This window comes from Rhea americana, unplaced genomic scaffold (genome assembly GCF_003343005.1).
Source record: "Rhea americana isolate MKP2758 unplaced genomic scaffold, rheAme1 scaffold_386, whole genome shotgun sequence".
Taxonomy (NCBI): domain Eukaryota; kingdom Metazoa; phylum Chordata; class Aves; order Rheiformes; family Rheidae; genus Rhea; species Rhea americana.
Window position 1 is genome coordinate 174,242 of NW_028186519.1, and position 23,330 is coordinate 197,571.

Sequence of the window (23,330 nt, forward strand, 5' to 3'; positions counted from 1 at the left end):
GCCGCCCCTCGGCGCTGCCCGCACCCCGGAGCACGTCGCCGAGCTCAGTGTGGGACTGTGGGCTTAGATGCAAGGTGCCAATCTTTTCATCAAAGCTAGCTGAAAACAAAACTGAGAAACATCTTGTGGTTTTGCGAAAGGTATTTACATAAAAAAAATATATTTTAAAAACGTTTGGTTATTATGAGAGGAGGCATTTACGGTGTTTGTGAGGTAGCTGACATTTAAAAAGGTTTACCAAGCGTGTCGGCTTCACGTGTTACCTACACTTATCTCCACATGGGACGCCACTGAAAAAGCTTTTTWTCAGGCCAGGCTTAAATTTAGAAAGCCTTCTGGCTATCGCTCTGCATCGCTGCGCGCACACGAGTTTTGGGCAAACAGGGACAGTCGGGAGAATCCTGCATACAATGAGGAACAAGGAATTAACTCCAGGGCAGGCACGACCCGGAGATAAGGAAGCTGCATTTGTTTCCTTAAGTACTGTCCCCGAAAAGCCAGGCAGAGCTTGCAAGGGGATCCGGTTGCTGCAGAGAACGAGGGCGCTGGCGCTCCCTCCGTGCCTGTTTTCCCCTGGGAGCTGCAGGGGATGACGCCGGCGGCGGCGCACGAGGACATTTTTCCTTATTTTACGTTATGCCGTGGAAATAACCCCCGCTAGCCTTGTGATTCGCGAGTCTCCACCAAGAGCCCAAACCTGCCAAGAGGCACCCGAAGGCGCCGTCCCTGCCCGGCCCCGCGCTGCCACGCGTGTCTCGGACGCGATGCTCCTTGCTCCATCCATCCCAGCACAAAACAAACCGGGGCAGGGGACAAAAAAACTTACAGCAGCAGCCTGGGGCTGTGTCCCAAGGTTAAGGCACGCGAGAGGGCAATTCGGGAGGGCAATCAGATTGCGTATCTCGCATTTGTTTTACAGCTCACGGCCACGGCAGTAACGGGGGCCGTGCAAACACGCTGCAAGCCACCAGGCTGGTTTTGTGCTGTGGGATGGGTTCGGCCCAGGGTTAATCCCTCAGGAGCAAAACGAAGAGACCTGCCAGTGGCCAAACCTGTGCAGAAGAAGCAATGGAGATGGCAAAGAGCAATAAGCAGGACAAGAGTAGAAGAAGAAAAAAGGGAAGCCAACTCCAAAATGAAAGGGAACCACGAGGGCCAGCCCAACGGGACTGCCAGCCCGCTTCACTTGGGCTCCATTTTATCTCCTGGTACTTTTGCTCCCATACAAGCAAAACCAGCTCCAGTACGAAAACCAGAGCAGGGTGTTGACCTCTCCCCGGCGCGTAGCCTGGACAAGGCACAGAAATACCCTGCTTTGCCTCTCCTCAACGCCAGCCTCACGCCGAGAAACCCCGCGCTGCCGCGTCTCCCCGTGCTGATTAATCACCCCTCCAAGCACCATGAAGGACATCGCCTCAGTGCATTTTCTCCCCAGGAGAGCAAAGCTTCTGGGGCCAGGGGGCCTTTCCCAGAAAAGCCGTGGGGGATGCGGTGCCTCCATGGCCACCCCATCCGTCCTTCCTGCCCGGGCTCCCAGCTGGGCGGCATGGCCGGAGCATCCCCGTGCAAGGCGAGCTGCTTCAAGAGTGCATAGCCCTTGGGGAGATCCACCCCCAGCCCATCCCCAGTTGGCCAAAATGGGGATTAAAAGTGAGCCGATTTCTCTGTGTTGGCAGCGGGTGCAGTCGGGATGGAGGAAGCCTTCGCTTAATTTTTTTTGGCTTTGCAAATGAGCAACGTTTAATCAGGTGCTTGGTTTCTGAGGAAGAGCGTCCACACGCAGTTTACTCCCAAAGGTCACAGAGATTATTTTTCCCTATGCACCCTTGCTCATGCAAGCCTCAAGCCTGAGCAAGAAGTCCAGAGCATCAATGGAACGAGCAATAAATAATTGTGGGGGCCAAGATCCTCAGGAGCCTTATTCGAGCACCCAGAGGGGAGCTTTGATCCCTGCACGGGAACGTTGCCCATCTGTAGCCTGAAGCCTCTCTGGCCTTCAGCATGTCCTGTAGTAGGTTCGAAATGGTTGAGATCACCCCTGTAAATGTCACTACCAGAAAAAGACATTTTGCAGTTGTTTTTTTTTTAATGCAAAAAAAAAAAAAAGGCTACTTGAGTTGCATTTTTGACTGCTGCTCTGCACTGACACATGATGCTTTGCTAAATCTACTCTTTAAGCACTGTTATGATCGGTGCATGTCAGGTAGGGGTTTTCCCCTTTTTGAACAGCTATGCTTACCCTTGGGGTCACTTTTATATGCTACTGCTATGGAATAAACAATATTCACTGTCAAGGGAAAAGCCCCGCTCCTGGAAACRTATCCATCAACTAAACAACCCCAGAGGATCTGAGCATGCTGCAGCACCCTCGTCCTCTCCTGTACGCCAAATCAGGACATTTCTCAGTCTGCATTCTTCTCAGAATTGACTTGAAAGCATGAAACAAGATTGTTTTTCTTCCTGATTTCTGTCTGTGGCCCCCGCAGGATGGTTTCTTACGGGATGGTTGCTAATAACTGCTGGGCTAAYCATACTGTAATGTAAATACAGGGTCAGGATGTTTTTCTTTGTTTGCAAGTGCCTAGTTCTCTGCTTTGCAGAAGGATGGTGAGAACAGAGGTGTAGCCAATTCCCGGAAAAGAAGGTAAGAGAGGAGCMGTGGTTTCTGGAGGCCGAGGCAGCAAGAGACGCTCTCGCTGCAGGGCTGGCTCTGGCCCGGTGCGCGCCGCAGCCTGCCCCATGCGGGCCCTACATCGAGTGCTTGCACCCCGTTTCTGCCCCTGTGGCGGGCCCCAAGGAGCCCTCGAGGTGCTCTGCCAGCAGAGGAAYGCCTGCTGGGTGGGGGGCAGAGCCTGAAAAAGGCCGTGACTTAGCAGAAACTTCCCTCGCCTAATTTTAGCTCCTCGAGAAGCCAGGCAAGAACGAGTTGTCAAAGTTACYGCTAGAGTCAGTGGAAAAGTTCACACCTCTGGGGGCTGGTGCAACCCGTCCTGCAGTCGGCAGCTGCGAGATGCGGGTTCAACCGCTTTCTGGAGGCGTCTTCTCGGCCCCGGGAGAGCCCGCGCTCGGCGGGGCGGCGGACACCCGGCGTAGAGGGCCCTGGGCTGCAAACGCCCACCGCGGTGGCGGGGAGGACGCAAACGCCGGAGACCCCCGAGCMATCCCGGGGGCTGCTCTGGGAGAGGGCCACGTCCTCCCATGAGGTGTCTCGTCTCGCCTGCTGCTGGAGGACCCCGAGGCCGTGCTCCCGCGGCCCGAGACGGAGGCAAGTGAAGCTCTCACGAGCGGCTTTGATCGCACGGGCGCTATTGCTTTGCAGCTGAGAAAGGAGGACTTCTTAATCGGGAAAAAATAAAAAGCTATCRTCCGTCATGCAACACAGATTATTTATCTCGGGGTTAGTAACGTTCGCTTTGGATTTGCTCCAGCCCCTTAAATGAGAAAGCAAAGTATTTGGATATTCTTTAAAAACATGAGAAACTCCTGAGTGAYGGGAATCTAGAAGAACCATGTAGCTAGAGAAATGTTTGTTTGGAAACTCTTGCTTTGAACTTGCTAATATCTGTACCTGCAAAGTTGTGCTAAATCTTGTTATCTCTCAGCTCCCAGCAGATTTTCAAAAGCGCCAGCTCCACATCCCGGCATTTCAGTAACCGAGCGTGCACAGATATCCCCGCACGCCGGACGCACCGTGCCAACGCCTGGGTGCAGCTGACGTCGTCCGGACGAAGGGGTGATTCACGCTAACTGACTCAATATCTCGACATACTCACCCCTCTTAGAAAAGTCTCTGCGGAGTCCATTAACGCTCCGGCACGTGAAAAGCAAATTATTGTGGACGTGGTGCACTCGGCAGCAGCAGCAAGAAAACATTGCGGACATGACTCACCTCGCACCCCGCCGCATTTCAGAAACAGATGGATTCAAGTTTGCCAGTCATTAATCATCCCGAGAACTGACAGCGGCTCTATTGCGCTTAGCTCGGGGTAGGGTCGGGCGAATGCATCAAAGTSGGAAAGGTGCCTGAGGAGGACAGACCTCTAAACAGCTTTCGTTTCTGTACCAGCATCACCGCAGTTCTCTTCTAGCTCACCTAATGGCAGGTTTGACTAATCACAAAATAAGAATCGCCCTCAGCTGCGATCGGAGGGTCGAAGCTGTGCAGAATAACCGAGCCGCAGCCGGGATTCCTGGCAGAGGGGCTGCGACCCCTGCCCACCGCCAGCACCAGAAGCTGCAACCCCTTTAGAACAAAATCTCAGCAAAAAATGACGATTCCCGTGGTCCGAGCCGCTGCTCACAGTCCGCTCGTGTTTCTGGCGCYGCCGGTGCCCTGGACAAACAGAAAAACCTTTCTCGAGCCAAGCAGGACTCGGCTGCGGCAGCCGCGGCGAGAAGAAAGCCCGTGCAAAGARAGAGAAAAAAAAAAAAAGCCTCTCGGAAGAAATTTTGAGCTCAAAGCTTGGGCATCTGTGGGTGAGCGGTGTATTTTCTAATGAGTAAGAGTGAGAATCAGTGAAAATGCTCCCGATGAACAGCGAGCCGAGCCGGGGAGCTCTCTAACCGCCCGCCTGCCGCGGTGACTCACCGAAGGACGACGGCGAGCCGGCGCAGCCGCCTGCTTCCCCCCCCCCCAATATTTTGGCACAAAATTTTCGAAGCGCCTTCGGCTCGGCCGCCCTGGGCAAGCCTGCCGCCGGAGGAGCTGCTACGCCCTTCGGGCCCCGCGGCGGGCGGCCGAGCCTGGCCCGGCGGGGAGGGTTTTGGCCGCGACGGTCTGGCCGAGCGCCGCGCCGAGAGCTTGCAGGGATTGCAGCGCACGGGGCCGGGCACCGCACGGGCTGCTGCGGCTTTTTGCCGCCTCAAAATTCCCGGGTTTGTTGCCTGAGCAGCAGCAGCCCACGACGGTGAAACGTTGATGCAGCCCAGCAACGTGTTTCCAGGCATCCCCGGGCCGCGGCACGGGTTTTTGCATGGAAGAGAAAGCCAAATCCCATGGGACCCGGCACCCAAACCCCACTGGTGTTCCCGCTGCACGGAGCCACCGCCGCGAGCCGTCCCGCCGGCTCCGACAGCCGGCCAGATCCGAGACGCGGCTCAGCAGCTATTTCCTTATTAATAACACCCCCTACAGACCTCAGGCAGCAACTGTTGCTAATAACTCGGAGCGAGCTGCTCGCGCTCGCAGAGAAAGTGCTGGAAGAAAGAAAATAGAAAAAAAAAAAAAAATAACAACCCAACCAATTTAGTGCACAGAGGGCTTTTTTGGCATCGGTGGGGAAAGTGGGTGCCGATGGTGGGGACGGCGGCGCCCGCGGGGATGGCTGCTGTTACACAGCCGAGGAGCAGGAGTTTTTGCACTGTAAACCYGGCCCAAGAGGCGAAGCCCGGAGCCCTCGCCTTTGCAAGGAAAGAAGCAAACAGAAAGAAAGCAGAGCGAGCAAACTGAAGCGCAAAACCCTTCCCACTCCCCCCCCAAATACCCCTGCAGGAAACACGACCAAGCGAACTCCTTGCACAAGTTGCTTCTGTCCCAGCAGCTGAAACATTCTTCATGCTTTGGCCAGGGGCATTTGCAGTGCAACATCGTTTTTAAGGTTCAGGAAGCAGCGACAACGGTTCCCCAAGCAGGACTGCACCTACACTTGCATTTTAGGTCAGACTTCCGCCATGAAAAGTCCTGAATTCACTGTTCTTTTTGAAAATGCGTGTGTTCAGAGACTAGAAGGGTAAAGTGTTTCATCGATCTCGAAATAAGAGCCTGCTCCATTGTCAAAATGGCTAAATGTGGCTTGATTTGCACATTCCACATCTCTTAGTCCTCCCTGAGGACATAAACCACCTTTGGTGCTGAAAAATTCTTGCTTGTTTTAATTAATAAAATTATTTGATCAGATTGGAGATTGCAAACAACACTGCAAACAACTAAGCACAACTCTAGAAAGGGAATGGTGGAAACTTCCTCGAGTCTAAACTGCTGTTACACATTCTTTTTCTGAGCAAAATTAAAATTCTGTCTGAAACCCCTTATTTCAAGACTCTCATCAGGAGAAAAAGTGCTTGTTAAAATGTGTGAGCGAAACGAATGGAAAAAGCAAACCCTGCCAGAGTTTGGTACAAATGAGGTGTTCCAGCAAAAAAAAAAAAAAGGAAAAGAAAAAGAAAAAGAAAAAGAAAAAGAAAAATGCATCCAAGGCAGATTCCATAGCATAGCCTCATAATTAAAAAATATATATACATATATGTGTGTGTGTGTGTCTCAGAGTGGAGGGAATGGTCTGGCAGGGTGGGACGTTTTCGGAGTGATTTCGCAGCGCGCGCCGGGGCACGGCAGGGCAGCGACCCTCGCGCGGCGGAGGCAGGAGGCAGCCGAGTCGCGGGGCACCGCCGCCGCCACCGCCGCCGCTCCCGGGACTGAGAGCAGCTCTGCCGGCTGCCGCCCTGCCGCGGCGCAAGGAGCGGCACCGGGAAGGGCTTTGCTGAATCATGTGCGCGGCGAGCGCTGCTTTATTTTGCCAGTGATAATGAAAGTAACAAAAGTGATATCTGGGTTTTGCAGAGAGGTGCAATTGACTTTACTGTCGCRCCTTGGGAATTCCTTTTAATGTGGGGCGAGCACACGAGTGAGCGAACGCTGTGCAGGCAGCATGTGAAAGTTCATTTTTTCTTGCTGCCTGAAGCTCTGATCAGAGCGAGACGCAAAAAGAGAACTGGGTATTTTTACTTGGGCTTTCCTTCGCAAAGAGCCTCTGAAAAGTCCCCAGCGGAGCTCTGAAAAAGAAATTATTGCTCTAAGGTGATAGCGTGACGCGTATTTAAAGAGTTTAATTTTGTTTGGATGAATATTCTTTCTTGAGCAAGGCGGTACAGCTTGTTACCCTGTGCGAACTGGCAGCTAAAACAATGAAACRTTCAGCGGTTGCCTGTTTTCTAACGGATCTGCTAATTCTTCTAGCAACAGGCACCAAATTTCTGAGATGCTCAGCAGGAGACCGTAGTAAACCTCATTTTCCCATCATCAGCAGCAATGAATGTAATTATTACAAATGTGAATTTTTATGACATATAAAAATAAATACTCTGAGTAGKGATGAAATTATTGATGTTTCTAGATGTCAGATCATGAAATCTGACACATATGTGGTTAACAGAGCTGATTTTTGAAAATTTAGATATTAGGACTGCCTTTGTGGTTAGAAAAAAAAAATATTTCGTAATTGCTCAGAGAAGTGCAACGAGATCAGTGAGAAGATATGCCCTATTTTAACATTAAACAATATTCTGTACCAGCTTTTGCAATTAAATTCAAGAGCCTAGGGAGTAACAGAGGAGACTGTCTTCATGTGGGGCTTTTATCCCAACTGGGAAATACTAASAGGAGATCTGTCCACATAGTTTCGTGGCATCCCTAAAGTCTGAAATGCYGCAAGCCACTGAAAAACTGCCTTAAACTTCATCCCCTTATAAATGAAAACAGAGCCAGCTGTTAATATATGAAGTAAGGACAAACATCTGATGTGCTCTTATGCACCTAGGTGACTTTTCTAGCTCGATTCCCYGTGGACAGAGGGCCCACGGGGAGACCATCCAGCTTAAGCCTCCATGCACAAAGAGCCTGAAGTTTTGCAGAAATCCCGTTGCATTTATTTTTCTTTCTTTTTCTTTCCCACCAGTGAAACCAGTGAATGAAAATTACCGAGTGGAGAGGGGCTGCGTTGCTCCCCCTGCGTGGCGCGAAGACCACGGCGTTGCACCGCGCGACGGGGAGCTCGGCGGGTGCCGTCGAACGGCCGGGATCCCTGCGGCTCCGCCGTGAGCACCCTTCAAACCGAGAGGGGTGTTCGTTCTCACGGAGGGGATGGTAAAGAAAGAGAAAAAATCATCTAGCCCATTAAAAAAAAAAAAAAAAAAAGAGAGAGAGCAAAAATACAGAGGGCTGGACTGGGGTTACAATTCATCGGCAGTGAATCACTTCAGAAATGATTTCTCCTTGTTTTTGAATTTGCACACCCATCCCATGCGCCGGGGGCAAGTTCGTGTATGAAACCGGCTGGGTTATTCATAAAGAAAGAAGATGGGAGGCAAGAAGGCAGCTTGGGCTCGACCACCGGGGCCGTAGGCGCCCTGGTTTCATACTCGGCGGGCTCCTGCCGCCCAGCTGGTTTGTGGGCAGCGGGTGAAGCTGCTGCGTTGGTGGGGGGCCTGGCTGGAGCTCGGTTTTGACGTTAGGAGATAAATCCCCACCTACAGAGCACTGGTTTCAGTTTCGACGCGCGACAAACATGGTTGTACGAATTCTTTCCTTTGCCACCCTGTCTTATTTGGGCCTCAGCCTGAGAACGGCAGGGAAGGGATGAGCTGATTTGGGTGCAGTTGCCCCAGGTTTACTGCCAGAGATGGTCTGTTTGGAGATCCGTAACAATAATTTAGGACACGTCCTGCTCCATTTGCAGGACTGATCTCCAGCATCATTGTGCTGTTGCCATTGATAGAGACCTTTTTTTTTTTTTTTTTTTACAAGGAAGGTATTCCGAGATAACCATGAGAGCTCCAGCTCTGTGGATGGGAGAAAGCTGAACGAGGCAAGCTGGGCAAGGTGGTTTTGAGAGCCATATCCCCTGTCTGATGTCCGGCAAGCAGTCCTGGTCTGGGGCCGTGCATATTTGCTYCCAGCAAATTGTATTTTAGCACCTTGCCCACCACAGTACCACTCTATCTCCCTGCCAAAATTCTGTTCAGCGATGCGCTTGCCTGGGATCACCACTCCCAGACATCTCGGTCCAGCAAACCACCTTTATTAAAAGACCAGGGTGAAATCTGGCCTGAYTGAAGCAAAGGCTGTGATGCCTATGGAGCTTTTGCCCAGGAGTTTATTTCTTCTTTTCAAGAAGAAGGCATAAATGTAASGGTTTAGTGCTCTCTCACTGCTGAGAACACACAGTATTTAACACACAGCTTCATTTCTGCAATGAGCTGGAATGTGTTTGCAGAGCATCCCTGGTGCAGGGGTAAAGGCAGCTGAAGATGCCAGAAACAGCAGCATACGACCAAGGGTTGGGCAGGACAAGGTCAGGGTTTTTGGCTCTGCATGCCGTGCCAGCTGCTGGCACAGCACTGCTGTGGGATTTAGGGGAGCTGTAGCRGTCCCCACCTCAGTCCATGCTTTGCCCATGAGACTCTGCTCRTCCACACCACCAGCCCAGTCACAACATTTCAGATGGAAAATGAGATATGTAAGAAGAAAAGTAAGCTATGCCACCAACATCAGCACCAGCTGCTGCAGCACACTCCCTTTCCAAGGTGAGCAGCCAGCTGGAAAGCAGGGGCTATCCTTCCCTAGTATTTGCTGCTTTCTTCTGAAAGGGGTTTCCTAAACTGGTTGCAATCCACCCTCCCAAAGCTTCACAGCAGCTAGTTGGTGACTGCTTCTGCCCACGTATCTGGTGAGCGCCAGGCACCGGGTGAGAGTCATGCTGAAAATASAGCAAGAGGTGTGTGTTTCTGCAGCAACACCCTGGTCACCCTCCATTCATCACCAGYGATGTCCTCGCTTCTGCAAGCTCCAGTGCCCCCAAGGGCAATGCAAGGGTTTTCCCATCAGTGTGGAAGGAGGCACCACTTGATGATGGGAAATCCCACATCGCCCCCACAAATCCTGCCTACACCCCCGGGCAGCTTGGGTCATGCACAAGTAGGACCATTTCCTAGCCTTTGGTGAAGCCTCGATTAGAGCCTATCGAGGAGTTGATGGTAGGGTGTAGCTAGAAAAGCTGCACCGCCTGCACTTCTTATTGAAAAAGAAGGGTTTGGGGCAGGGGGAGGAGAAGAGATAATAAATTTGCAGCATTATTTTAAATACCACAAAGCAAAAGACTCCAGCTCAGATACAAGATATCGCTGTGGTGACTCTGTTGTTTCGACTGTATTTTCTGTTATTAGTTCTGAGCAATTGGGCTTGCTTTCATCTACATCAAACATGCACACATGTCTGTGTGTGTCTCCACTTGAGCAAGACAATTCTCTTGTTTGGGGCCACATGCTTCTCTTTTTCATGGGTGGAATGGAACAGAGGTTTATGTGGGTGGAGAGCTGTCAGACTCAGGAAATCTCTGAATTTCCCAGCCTGACTCTAGAGTTTTCTGTATTGCCCTTGCACCCGAGATGGGGGGAGATAACCTGCACTGGGGGGAGGATACCAGCATGGAGGCAGAAACATGTAACCTGCCCAACTAATCCCCCTTCCTAAGACCTTCATACAAACCCCYCAGAACCAAAGAGGGACTCTGTGGAATGAAACCAGCCAGATGATTATTGAAAATCCAGTTAAAAATCTCTTTGTTATGTGAAAACTTTCTCATGTTCTGCCGTRAGGTCATTTTATTGGCCTAAGAGGAATGGCAAATCTTTGTGGAAAAACAGCCAGCCTAGTTGTGAGTCTTCCCTTTGACTGTAGGGACCTCAAAATATCTCTTGCCAGAGAGGTCTGCCCTGTCTGGATGTCACCCCAGGGGACTTGTCTCTAGATCTGCCCTGGTCTCTGCAGCACCCTTTCAAAGACGTCTCCCCTTTAGCTCCTCTCCCTGATGGTGGCACAGCAGGTCCCTGGGGAGAGGTGTTTTGCCAGAAATAGTCCCAATATAGTTTTTTCCCTTTAACAAAGCATTGTCTGAGGTTAAAAACCTATGGCATAGGCTCTCAAAATCCCTAATGCAGTCTCTTCCACAGGCCCTATATCAGCCTGCTGGTTTTCATGTTGCACTGCAAATCCCAAGATTCACTAATGAGCTCCAGAAACTCAGAAGAAATCCTGCTGCAGCCTCAGCGCTGGAGCTCCCCCACCTCACAGCACCAGAATACCAGAAACCCGTCCGTTCAGGGAGGAAGCCTATCAGACTGACATTTCAGCATGGTCTAAATCAAGCATTTCAGAAAAAAAAAAAGCATAGTATTAGCTGGATGTTTTAATCTCATGTGACAGACAGAAAGAAACTGCTTGCAAGCCATGCAGGCCAGAGAGCGTGAGTTTGCAATTTGGTATCTGGCAGCATTTGTGCATGGTCGAGTTCCACTATATTCAGGACAGTGACAGTGTGAAAATAGATCTTACTCAACAGATTTGCTTYAATGTGTAACTGAGTCATAGTTGCTTATTCTTTTGACCAACAGCAAGTATTTTCGTATTCTTCATTGCTCAGAGCATTGCAAAGCACTCATACAGGTTCCTGCCCTGTCATTTGAGTCACCCAGCTCCCAAAACCTCCTCAACCACATTCAAGTTGCAGACTAGGTCTCACAGAGGCGCAGGTGAGAAGCAGAAAGGTTGGTTTTCTCAGATACTGGAATTAAGCAAGACACATTTTTTGGCTGCCACCTGCTTCATGCTGTTTTCAAGTCCTGCTCCAGTGGCACAAAAGAGTCTGGACGTAAAGAGAAGCAGAAGTACCCACCTGTCTCATGTTGGGAGAAGTGGCATTTGGCCCTACCAGGTGTGTCAGAAGAGACCAAGAACCACTGTGTGCCCTAACAATGCAAGTATGAAGTTGCTCCACAGTGCAACTGCTAAGTCCCTTGACGATGGCTAAGCCAATCCTGCACAAGTGACTGTTACACTAAGCTCAGAGGATTGTCCGAAATCAGCAAGCTATAACCTCCTACTTCTACATCTATAACTCCTTCTTCCCCTATTCTCTGGTATTCTTGACTGCTTCTCGGCAGGTGCAATTCAATACTGACAGCTTCTTCTGCATTGACAGTGAGGTGCTAAGTTGGTTTGGCTATAATGCAATGAAAGCACTGGTTGCCATCGCTCAAGGCAACGCTTTTCAGCACCAGCTAGGACAACAGAGCCACCCCTGCTCATTCAAACCAGCCCAAACTGCAAAGCAGGACTCTGATTTTGCACATCTTCCTTGGAGCAGTCCTGTTGGATCCAAGGCGAGAGTTAGTACCTGTCACCCGAAGCATTTTGGAAGGAGCCTGTTAGCTGCTGTGCCACCAACAAATCAAAACAGAGGTGGGTTTTTTTACTTTTAGTTATAAAACAGTTGCAGTTCATCCAGTTTTCCTATCTCCTGGGCAATCTGACAGTGCTGAGACAGCTCCAGCCTGAAACTGCTCAGAAAGAGACTCGTATTGCATGAGCTCAGCATAAATATCAAAGCTGGATCCAAGCAGTGTCCTCCCAGTGGAATCCTAAATAATAACTTCCAAAAAAATTAAGGCCAAAGCCAGGAATAAAAGCCCAGGGATACGGCTGAAAAATTGCCTTGGCACAAGAGGCAAAAAGCCATTTGGACAAGATGCTTTTGCCAGCAGAACAGACAGGCTAGGTGTGCCCATCTACCAAAGCAAGGGGCACTACTCGTGCAGTAGGTTATTAAGCGCAGCATAAGCATCTTTTAAACGAGCCAGATCTGCTCTCCTGGATGTTATACGACTGCATATAACACTGTGTAGTGGCTGCTGCTTTGTGGCCTCCTGTGAACGGAGAAGCTGGCCACCTGGCCCGTGCCGCAGATGGGTGAGCATTTGTGTCCGTGCTGCTGAACGCACATGCCCTACAGGTGGTTGGGTTTGCACTTGGGGATTTGCCGGGCTGCTGACTATTTGGCGAGGGAAATCCCTGGTAGTTGCAGACAGAAGAGAGGGGCAAGTCATCGTTCTTGCAATAGTAATCGCTCACCTTGGCTCTAATGAGCCCATGCCATGTCATTATCAGCTAGATACCCAGGCCCATCTGCATGCTGAGGGGAGGGGGCTGTTTGAACTACATGGGCACAGGTGCTGCTGCTGGGCCATGGAGCAAGCTCTGGTTTGAACTTTAAACAGTTAATGAGAGAAGGAAGAGAAAGGAGGAGGCGGTGCCCACTGTCTGCTCTCGCTGGTTGTCTGGCAACCTGTCTCCAGTTGAGGCCTGGCTGGCACTGGTGCATCTCAAGCATGGGGCACTGCAGGACCACATGACCCAGCCTGGAGACATCTTCCCACCACCATCACTCTTGGGCGCCCAATTCCCCAATGAGCTTTATTTCTAGAATCACATTGCAGTGTGTGAGTGAACCACAGAGCAGATCAGGACAGATGCARTGTCTCAGAGCAAGCTGAATGGGACACTACAGGCTGGGGCTGGAAAATGAGGTCGGCAGGACAAGATATGGACTTTCCATCCTTGGAGGTACTCAAGCCACAGCAGGACAAGGCCCTGAGCACCCTGCTCTGTCGGGCCTTGCTAGGAGCATAGGCTTGGACCAGAGACCTCTAGTGGTCCCTGCCTGCCTACTACATTGATTCTATAATTGTAAACGATATAGCTTGATTCTTCCTTCCTCTGATTTTTTTTGTCTTGTTATTCATATCCCTAGGCACTCACAATTTCATGGGCATTGACACCCCATCATGCTTCATTATTGCATTGAGTTTATATTGCTATGGACAGGTTGGGGGTGCATGTTCTCCCCCCAGTCCTATTTGCTCAGCTTGGAAGGAAAACTGGGAAGAAAATTTGTCTGAGTTGGGAACYGATGGCTTGAATTCTTACTTGACTCTGCTTCTGTTTCATCAAAAGAACTGCTAAAGGAGATATTTATTTTAAGATAGTGAAATAAAGCCCTTGACTGTAAGTGATACCGGGTTATGAGAAATCCACACCACACTGGGTGAGCTGCTGTCACCAATCAGCCCCCATGACTGCCTGGCTGGAGGTTACCAAAGTTTTTTTTCATTTCACAACTCAATCCCCTTTCTCATTTTAATCTTTCAACTTGTCTCAGTTCTTTAAACTAATTTCACTTTAAATTCCCATGAAGAAACAGTTCCTGTTTTCTGAATTGCTGATATAACCACTATTTTGTTTTTTGTTTTTTGTTTTTTTTTTCCTGTCTGCCATCACTGGGATCGGTCCTGTTGCTGAGGGACAGGTTCAGAAGAGGACAACTCTTCATCTTTGCAGGCAGCTACATGCAGCTCCTGGCCATGTGCTGGGGTCTCCTGCATACCCTGTTATCCTCTCCAGCATATCAGAGGAAATCTCTACATACTCTTTCAAGTTTTTAGTAGAGGTCCTAGAGGCCTCTAGCCCTGGCCCCCTTATGTTTTAAGCCCTCAGCACCTCTTCTGGTGATTTTGTTGGCACTCTCCAGGTGTCACATCCAGAACTGGCTGTCTCCCTACAGTTCCTTGTGTCCTGACCAAAATCCTGGTCAGTCTCTTTGGCATTGGGCAGATCATCAGCAACAACCTCAAGGTGCCCGTGGCTAAGCATGCCCCACTGTGCTCTKCTCAGCAGCTCGCATTCAGGCCCCCAAGTCCTCACGTCCAGTCTTCCCTCTGGCAAACGAATCTAACGCAGCACAGGGGAAAGAGCCTTTCTCTCTTCACCTCCGAAGGGGAGAACAGCAGACAAATGTGTTCACGCTGGCATAGCGATTGAGGCCACCCTACCTTCACACTACGCACATACTACATTCAAAGTGGTTTCGCTTAAACTAGGGTGGCTGCAGATGGGATGTTCTGGGTTCTGGGAAATYGGGATTTTTTAAAAAAATACTCAGCTTTGGTCCAGTTTAGAGCATAGCTTTTTAATTTCCAGTGAGTCAAAAATTATGAGAAATTTTCTATTTGGAGACCCTGACATGCAGCATTTTCAGGCTAAAATTCATCCCCTCAACCTTGATGTTGCTCTGGAGCTGCGGTATGAATCACATGCAGAAAAGGTCAGCTGTGGCTCCTCAGCTGAAATTTGTGAAATGTTATTTTACTTTAACTGCTATTAACTATAATCCCTTTCTGTCCTGTAGCAAATCAGATTTAAAAATAGAAAGCAGAATTCTGTTAAAACTGCTTTTGTCCTAGAGACATTATTAATCTGTTTTGTCAGCATTACACAGCTGCTCACATAGGCTTAAAAGTGGGTTTTGTGGTTCATTTAAGGATGCTGTGATTAACAAATACCTCAGTTAAAATCATTTTTTCTTCCTCTGCCACACAAACATCAGGACACACAATACTTTAATAGCTGCCGAGAGCACACTGCCTGTCTTGTAGTGCTCCCCCTGAGTAATTTCAGAAATGCCACGAGAACACCTAAGAAAGTCGGACTCACAGCCCAGCAAAATGCTGCAAAGGCAGGAGGGGGAGGAAAACACCTTTTGAAGAAAGAAACAGCCCAGGGAGGGACTGAACTGGCCAGCTGGTTTGGGGAGGGGCAGGGGAGAGGGATGTCTTTTCCACTTCGCCATCCCGCTGCGTCGCTTCCTACCACCRGAAGAGCTCTGCTGGGAAATGTACAGTAGTAGACGCAAAGCCCTGGGTAGGCAGCAGCCAGGACCCTTGTTTTACTGCTCACTGGAAGCCAGGACAGCGTAACTGGGACATGGAGAGCCGTGCAGGCTGGGATGCAGCAGACCGAGCCATGTCAGGAGGTTACGGCCAAATGCCCTGTTGTTTCTCACTGCTCTTTCCACTTATTTGCAATTTTGACAATTTTATCTAGACAGAAATTTGTTGCATGGGCGTTTGTCTTGTGCAGAGAGTTTCAGCTTGGGTAGCCCCAACCCTTCTGAGCTGGAAATAGAAGAGAAATGTATTGCCCCAGTTCAGCATGGATGGGGGCTGGTGGGCTCCTCTATGTGTGCGGAGGACACACAGAAGCAGGGGGAAGACATCCCTGCCAGGCCTTCCAGCAATTCCCACTGCTTTTCTGCTGGTTCTCCCTAACACTCACAAAGCTCATGGGAATGACACTTGCTTCTTGCACACACATGCTGCTGTCCTAAGGTTTGCCCTCTTCCCAGAAAACCCTATTCTGTACCTACTGAGCACAGATCTCTTCCTACAAGGCTGCTTAATGCAAAGTTGGAGACTCCAGCCCCAGACTGCTTTTTCACAAGGAGGAGAAAGCTGAGGTATTTGCAAGACAAGGAATCGTTTTTTTTCAGTCCCATGAGCTGCAGCAAAGGCGTGTAGTTTCCCTAGCTCACTACCATCAGTACAACAGGCAAGTAGGAGAGCTGTGACCTGAAGCGCAGGCAAGGTGCCTCATTTATTGCAAAGCGATGCTCTGCAGAGAAATATTCGCAATACTTCTATCTGCAAAAAGCAAAAGTGAAAACCGCCGCATGCATTGCATTGATGGGCTGGCTGTCCCTGCTCTGCTGAGCGAGCGCACAGCTGATGCTTGCTACTGAGTTTCCAAAGCTTGGTGTCGAAAGCATGAGTAGGATAAAAAGGTTCTTAAAAAGCAGAATCGGGTGCCAGAGGCAGTTCTACTGTAACTGGGAGCGCTGCCCAGAGAAACCTCTCTGTTGTCTGCTTGCATTGCAGAAGAGAGCAGCCTCCTCCAGCATGCTTCTGGGCAGGGGTACGGGGTCCGCAGAGCCCTCTGTAAATCCCAGCTTTTCCCAGGATCACTCACCTCTTAGCTTGAGGATGAGGTTTCCATCCAAGCCACTCTGTCCTGGATCACAGCACTAGCCTCGGCCCTACATGGTGCTCCCTGGAGTTTTCACTCCATCTAGCATCTCCATACTTTGTGCTCTGAGCCAGAAAGACCATCATTGGAGAGACACAGCAAAAACCTCATGATTATCTACCTTACTGTGGATACTTTGCACTTAACAAAAAGACCACCAAAATGTCAATGAGAAGTTAGGATGATAGAGGCACAGTGGGGGTCCCTAAATGAGGCCCAGGAAGGTGATAGGTTAGGACAAAATTCAACAAACTGCAACCCTGCAACTCTATGGGGGACAAGCAAAGCCTGACATCTGATCCTGGCTTGGGATAGATCATACATTGCCCTGTCAAAACTCCACGATTGCAACTCAAGCCCTGAAAGCACCATACTGTGTGCTTGCATCTGCCCCACGATTGGCAAAACCCATCGTGCAACCCCCAGCGCATCAGGGAAGAAGGAATGGAAAAGGTCCCGMATGAAGCACAACAACAACAAAAAAATCACAACAGCATCATTGCTTGCCCTCTCTGAACCATGGTGTGCCAAGGGAAAAATCCCGGAGCCCTGGGGCACCCGCCAAAGCAGACTCCAGTCATTTCCCTCGATCAGCTTGAATAGCTGATCTCTTCCAAAGGCATGTGGGACAGCAGTTCTGCTTGTTGAAGGCACATTTAACCTCTTCTTCAGAAAAAGCCATTTCAGACGAGGGTGCTGACTCATTTTTATCCACCTGGCCCACGCACTTGAGTATGCCCAAAGAGACTGCAACACCTCCCTCTGATGCCGTAGCTCAGTGGGGCTCTTCTTTCTTTCTTTCTTTCTTTCTTTTTTTTTTTTTTTTTTAGCAAGAGCCAAGTTACCAAAAATGTTTGTCACGTGACCCTGTAATACTGTAGACCCAGTTTCATTTACTGTAACTAGATCGGCTTGAAAAACAAAGTTTCCAACAGAAAAGAAACACCACCGTTGCACTTAAACGACCCCAAGCATGTGAGTTAATAGCACAGCAAATGCAATTCAGCCTCATAAATCTGTCTCTGTGCAGACAGCGTTGCCTGCTTGCTCTCACTCCCCTCCACCTGCAGGTATACGGTGTTGGAGGTTATGGTACAGTAAAAGTAAAGATTATGATTTTAGACTTGGAGCAAATCACAAAATATAGTGGTCACATCTGATGAGATCCAGAGCTCACGGGGCTCTTTGCACTGATGCCAACAGGCTGGGGAGTCCAGCTGAATCAGGATAGCCCCAGCTAAAATGCACTGCCTGGTTTTCTAATGGCTTTCAAATCAACCTCTTCTTAAAGCAAGCACCCCAGCAGCAAGAGAAGCTGCTCGCAGGACAGCACGGCACAGCACACTTCAGCCCCTCTCTTGGCTTGTGCAACAGCCCACATCAAACCCAGCTCTGCTTTTGAAGGTAAGGACCTCTGGCTCAGTTTTCTTTATCGTTTTAGCAGTGCCAGGCATTCTCCTTGCAGCCAGCTAGTCCAACTCGCACTCAGACCCAGGGCTCAGGGAGGTCAGCTACACAACCCAGACCTCGCCGCTCAAGCAGACACTGCCAGAAGGTCATGGAGAAGCAAGCACCAAGCCAAGGGAGCCCATGTTGCCAGCAAGCTAACACTGCCTCTGATGTCCCAGCGGGGAACAGCCACGCTGAGCTCAGGTCTTACCATGCATGCTGCCAAACTGGTTGCCGGTGAAGAACACAGAAATGTACTCACCAGTGAGCTGTAACTTCTTCCCCCCAGCTTCCTAGGAAGATGAGATAAAATGGATCTAGGCATTTTTTTTTTCATGGGAATGGGGTTAAAAAACTCAAGAAGTGCTGGCTGCACAGGCATAATATCACTTATTTCCCTCCATTAAGCAATGATGTCCAAAATGTTTAAGAGGGAAAAAGAAGAAAAAAAAAMCCCTCAGTCTTCATTCTCATTGGAACAAAATTACTCATGCTGACTCACCAACCACTACTTCCTCTAGTTACATTCTCTTCATATTTCTGAGTATGACTGGTCAAGCTCTCAGGGTGTTGGTATTGCAGCTTCAGCTCTTCCAGGAAGAATAGCCTCTAATAACACCCGGGGTGGGAATAGGTTTTTTATGCTCTTTGCAAAGCCTCTTCTGCTTCTCCCGTGGCAGTGAAAGGCCAGGGAATCACCTACAAAGGAAAAAGTCCTTCTTAATGATAACAAAAATGTCAGATGCAATAATAGAACATAACTGTATGCATGAATTTTTAACTTGATTTCCTCTCTGTGCTGTCTCCTCCTGGAAAATTTGCTATATTAGTAAAATGTGGTCACTAACTTCAGCTTAATAAAATTAAAACTGTACCAGCCAGCTGCTCTGCAGATGCATGCTGTGTGATTTTAGACTGATATTGCTCACAGGGCAGTGAAAATGCCTTAAAATGAATGGTTTAGGGGTCTGACACAAGTTTTACTCTGGTGCAGCTGCGTGCAGCAAGATGTAAATCAGCCTTARGCTACCAGGACTAGGAAGAAACTTTCCCTTTAGGTAGTCCACAACTACTTACTACTAGTCTTCTGCATTTCCTTTGATGCAGACAGCATGAGCCACTGTCAGAGACAAAATACTAAAGATATGGATTTTTAGTCACTATGGACAAGCCCTGCATTCTCAAGGAAAGCACCAATTAATCAGGTCCCTTGATTTTTGATGCTTCCCATCTTACGTGCATTTAATTACGTGGGTTTCAAATCAGTTTCTTTCAGGACACCCCACAGTTGAAACCTCTGCAATTTCCACCTGAACTACATTAAAGCTTAAATACTAAGAAGAGGATACAGATAGTAATGTAGAAATAATAGGGAGGCGGAGGAAATGAAGCAAAGCTACACCGTGCTTCCCTGGGGTTCGAAAATGATCATGAGTCATGTAAGGGTTAAAGGAGTGCCTGCCCCAGCCAGTATCTTAATTCGGTAGGGCTGGTTTAACTGCAGATGCTCGGTATGTACTCAAAGAAATTAGTGGAGGAACGAAAACAGAGGACTGTTAAAGTGGAAACATTCATTAACAAACTTACAATCACACTTCAGAGTGAAAGCAGTGGGGCAAACCTGAAAATAGCCACTCTCTGCCTGTAGCTGAGTAACGAAAAAATATCAGAATATCGCCTTAGATCAGATAAAAATGCCCTATGAACAAGGGCAAATTGCAGCCTCTTCAAATTCAAAGTTTCTATACTAAAATGCGCTTTTCACTGCACTTGTGTGGGCTGAAAATAGAAAAGAAACTGGAAAATGAGTGTGAGGATCCTGAGAAGACCTGCCCTGAGCTGAGCACCAGCGCCAAGTCCTGATCCSCCACCGGCAATGGCCCCCAACGCTAGCCCTTTGATAGGCAGGGCCAGGAGCTCAAGGGGATGCGACAGCCCCCTCGATAGGCAGGACCAGGAGCTCGTGGGGACATGGCAGGCCCTTCAACGGGCACGATCAGGAGCTCAAGGGGAYGCAATAGGCACCTTGATGGGCAGAACCAGGCGCTCAAGGGGATGCGATGGTCCAGGCACAGAGGCTGCTCCTGAGGGGGCGGACAGCTTGCGTTACCCCGTCTCTCTGCTGCAGGCAGTGAGTCAGTGATGGCTTTCATTGATTAACAGCTTTGAGCCCGTCCCTCAACTTCACTGAGTCAAATGTGGCAGGCCACAAAATGTCGGGATGTGTCAAGCAAATGTAAGAATTTCAGCCAAATTGGGGCACATAGCTATAGCTGTCACTTCCCTGGGACATAGTGGTTTTCTCGGGGATTTTATGCTAAGTCGCTGCTTGCTGTTTAGTCATCAGGTGAGCTCATCTGGAGGACTCGACGTGTAGGCTTATCATTACAGCGGTCGCAAACATCTCTGCAACGGGACACAGAAAAAGTTCTGTGCTGTCCCCTTTAGCAAAGGGATGCTTTCTCGACTTTTGACTTCTGAATACCAGCAAGCAGACTACAGGCAGTCCTAGGTGTCCCARAGAGACCAGCTAAGGGATGACTGGCAGCCTGCCTTCCAACCCAGAGCAGAGAACACTCTTTGCACCTGCACTGGGATCTGCGGGTGGCAGGTGAAATGAAAATGTCGACCATTTTATTGCCAAATGCAAGAACGCAGCGTCTCAGCTGTTAGCCGCCGGGGTCCTACCTGCCTCTGCTCTTTAGCCCAATGGATCTCACGTAAAGATTTAAATTTCTAAATTTAAATTTCTGGTTAAAAAAAAGTAGATAGAAAAACTTTACCCATTGCTACCATCATCCTTGAATCTCTGCTCAAAGACTCCAAGAAAAGTGGGAACTCAGAGCTGACGGTGGCTACACACTAAGAAAAGCTCCAGGAGCCTCCAGTCTGCTCAGAGTGGAAGATCTCAGCAGCTGTTGAGCAGGGACAAGTTGGCATGGGAGACCAGCAGACTAATTAAGGGGTCTAAAAAAAAAATCTCAAAAAAATGTTTGCAACCTGGAGGGCAGAGAGGAGGACAGAGTTTTGAAGAGGGAAGTTTTTACTGTAAATACTTTTCTAGAGGACAAAAATAAGAACTTCTTGTATGTGGTGCCACTTGTTAGTTCAGGCAGCCCTGGACCCWCTCAGAGCCAAAATGCTACAATTTTGGACTGAAACTAGGGCAGAGGATTTATCTGGCTTTTCCCARGTTTTGGAGCAGGATGCAGGAGCCAAGGTTTTAGTAAGTCTCCAGCTATGAACCTGGTCCTTTCTGTGCCCAGAAATTCCCAGAAGGGCTGCTCTGAAAGCTGCTACATGATCTCAGTGTCACTCCCCATCTGACGTCCAAATTCCTATCCTAAACCCTGAAAATATTAGGACTATTCAGAAGAGATTGGGGCAGAGTAGAAAGAACAGTAAGAGTAGCAAGTTGGCATGTCCAGGCTTGCTCAGATGCAGGTGAAGGCGCTGCAAGCGCCAGGGCTGCTGAGCAACAAGAACAGCAAAGGAAGTCGCTGTAACTGCTGTCACTGCAGCAGCGCTGAACTTGTTTTCCTCCATCCAAGTTACCTTCACACTAAAGCAATTTGTAACACACAGAAAAAAAACTAAAGAAAACAGCATCTGGTAGCAAGCTGTCCACAAGGGTTTTTCTATTTCCTATTTGCGTTCTGATTTAACACAGCCTTCTCATTTCTTGGAACTGAACTTTAAACTCCAGAATCCCTCTCACAACCAATACGAAGCTGATTATTAATATCATTACTCCAGAGCAGGCTATAAGAGCCAGATGCTGCTGAGAAAACAGCTTCAACAGAGAAGTATCTTCATTCCCATGACTCGTGCAAGAGACAACCGTACGCACGGCCTGAGCTGCCACAGCTCAGCCACCCAGCTCAGCACTGGTTCTTCAGCGGGGCTTCCTCTGAACTGTGCCGTGCACAACACAAAAGGATTTGTTTGAAACACAGCTGTTTAAAACATCCTGTAGTTTTGGTTAGCTTTTCCCCTCTGTAAATTAAGATGTTAGCTGTGAGAGCTTTGATTTTCTATATTAGGAGGAAATAGGATTTATATGGTGTTTGTAAAATTCCTGGGAATACTAGAAATGGGGGGGAGGAGGGGGAATTGTCTATATATCTCTGTTTATGCCTATGTATAAATGAGACTGTTTATTTGCTCTGTTGCCTGGATATCTAAATCATATRAAATGGTTATCAGTATTTTACAGGAAACATCCAAGTGGTTGATTGAAATATCTTCATCTATAGCAAATAAGACTGATCTGCATTAGCCCACATGTGGCTTCACCCTGTGGCAGCAACAGATGTTCTGGAAATGTACCCAGTGTCATTCTGGAGCGGGAATAGCCCATTTGGAGAGCAGAAGTTTTTGGYGGGGTCTCTTCTGAGCTTGCTGCATGAGGACAACATGTGTCTTTGGGGGAAAAGATTGTCATAGTTTCTTTCCAATGCAGTAGAGCCGCTGCGGTTTCTCCGCACAGCTCAGTTTGAGAGAAGGAGGAAAAAAGGAGAAGACCTTCRTCGCATGACTTTCTGCTTTGCAATATGCTCGTGCATAATCGTTAGTCATATTGGACACAGGATGCTGTCCTCTCCCGGAGCCCTGTGCTCCAGGCTCACAGCACTGGCATCCGTCACAGGGCAATTCCCACGCACCTCTTTTTTTATGCCCATTCCAGACACAAAGTTATATCCCTCCACCAAAACCCAAACGTACAACCACCAAGGCAATCCCTACACCCTCTAGGCAACAACAAGACAACCTGTTTCTTACCTTTGTTTTCCTCCTTGTAGCTCCCACCACCCTCTGCAGAGAGGAAGATGCAGCTGCAGCGACTGCCTCTTGCCTTGCAGACACCAACCAGTTTATACAACGATGTCATTCCCTTGCCAGAAGGAAGAGAAAAGGATATTTTCCCATGGCTGACAGTCGCTCATGCTTCCCCAGAAGCAGACAGCTACACTCATTGAAACGCATGAATTTTTTCTCATCGGAAAGTGCCTTTGCTACTGAAAATCACAGGCTTGGACTACCCTTCAGGGACTAAAAAGGAAGATGAAGGATGGGAACTGGGGAAATGATGCTTTTTTTTTTTTTTTTTTTTTTTTTTTTTTTTTTTTCTAATCAAACAAGAAAGTAATGCTTGGATTGAAGTCACAGGCCATGTGAGGCTGAGACCGGCCCTGGGAAAGGTCCTCTTTCTGTGGGCTTGCAGCAAAACCCATGGGGACTTCCGTGGGAATGGTGAATTGGGAAGGAGATAAAATTTGTGTAGTCACCACATTTCACCATCTCAAAAAACAACCTGACTTCCCTGCGAGGCAGCAGAGAAAGGGGATTACATGCAACTCTGCTAAGCAGCCCTTCTTCTCAGTTCTTCCATGGTAAATCCCTGCTGCCACAT

The 23,330-nt window shown here is 48.9% G+C and overlaps 1 long non-coding RNA gene across 1 annotated transcript in view; it reads right to left on the bottom strand.

Moving 5' to 3' along the window:
- Positions 1–22,956, bottom strand: part of LOC146591106 (uncharacterized) — a 34,625-nt gene extending 11,669 nt beyond the window's left edge. The window contains exons 1-3 of the long non-coding RNA XR_014896868.1: positions 22,700–22,956; positions 18,420–18,616; positions 18,180–18,210 (exon numbers count right to left, since the gene is read on the bottom strand). This is a non-coding gene — a long non-coding RNA (uncharacterized LOC146591106). The remainder of the gene's footprint in view (positions 1–18,179; positions 18,211–18,419; positions 18,617–22,699) is intronic.
- Positions 22,957–23,330: the final 374 nt, after the last annotated feature.